The sequence below is a fragment of the Drosophila busckii genome, chromosome X (assembly GCF_011750605.1).
Source record: "Drosophila busckii strain San Diego stock center, stock number 13000-0081.31 chromosome X, ASM1175060v1, whole genome shotgun sequence".
Classification (NCBI taxonomy): domain Eukaryota; kingdom Metazoa; phylum Arthropoda; class Insecta; order Diptera; family Drosophilidae; genus Drosophila; species Drosophila busckii.
In genome coordinates, this window is record NC_046608.1 from 16,896,465 (window position 1) to 16,897,445 (window position 981).

The 981-nt window shown below is 27.4% G+C and overlaps 1 long non-coding RNA gene across 1 annotated transcript; it reads left to right on the forward strand.

The window, feature by feature from the left end:
- Window positions 1-420: 420 nt before the first annotated feature.
- LOC108606181 lies at window positions 421-794 on the forward strand. Its single transcript, XR_001915429.1, has 2 exons — window positions 421-635; window positions 691-794. It is a non-coding gene; the product is annotated as an uncharacterized LOC108606181 (long non-coding RNA).
- The last annotated feature ends 187 nt before the right edge of the window (window positions 795-981 follow it).

Here is a 981-nt window from a genome sequence, read left to right on the forward strand (position 1 = left end):
AAAAGTTTATTACATTTATTAATCCAACTAGTTTCATATGAGCTTAAAGTAAGACTGAAGCCCTTAACCTTGCTTTGAGCTCATATTAAACTATTTTTAAACATTAATAACAATTTTTATAGCATATTAAATGTCTAATTAAAAAAATGTATATAAAACTAAGTATATTTGCCAGCTGGAACAAAATATAGGCAAGTTGATGGCATTATTTTATGCAAGCTATATTAATAAATTATTTTCTCTAAATCAAACTGATTTAATTGTTTCTAAAATCTCGGCATCTAGTTAGCCTAGACTGTCTAGTTAGTCTCACATTTGCACATTATGCTCTAGCTCCCTAGAAATATTCAGTCCGCTTCAAGTTTTAGTCGGAATAACAACACAATTTATTCAGTCTCAAAAATTTCTAGTCGTTTTTTTTTTTTCTTTTCAATTTGGCGCAAGAATATCGACAATTTCATTTTTGTTTGTTCTACAATTTCTACAATAACAATACCAAAACACAGTTAACACATAACTGTATATATATTATGCCTAGTATATATTCCAGTTACGCAGGTGGTACCAATTCTCAGTTTGGTTGCAGTTCGCACTTGTGTTATATAGCCATTAATTATTGATTGATTTAATTGAACGTAAGTGTGGGCAGCATTTTTTTATTATTAATTTTTTAATTGTTTTTTTGTCTAGCTTGTTTGATTCGGAGTTCCGCCCAAGAAGTTGCATCGCTTGCGTTTACAATGCCGTTGAAATGAATAAAACGAAAATAATAAAATTTTACTTCAGCAGCAAAATTAAGAATTTCAGAGCCATATTTATTTAGTTTAGCAGGGGTTTTAACAAAATCAAATACAAATAAAATAAATATTGTTATCTAAATTGATATGTATTCATTTATTTATTTATTTATTGAATGTCAACTATAGACAGTCGACGATGAAAGATCCTTATATTTAAAATTAAATTTAAAAATTATTTAAA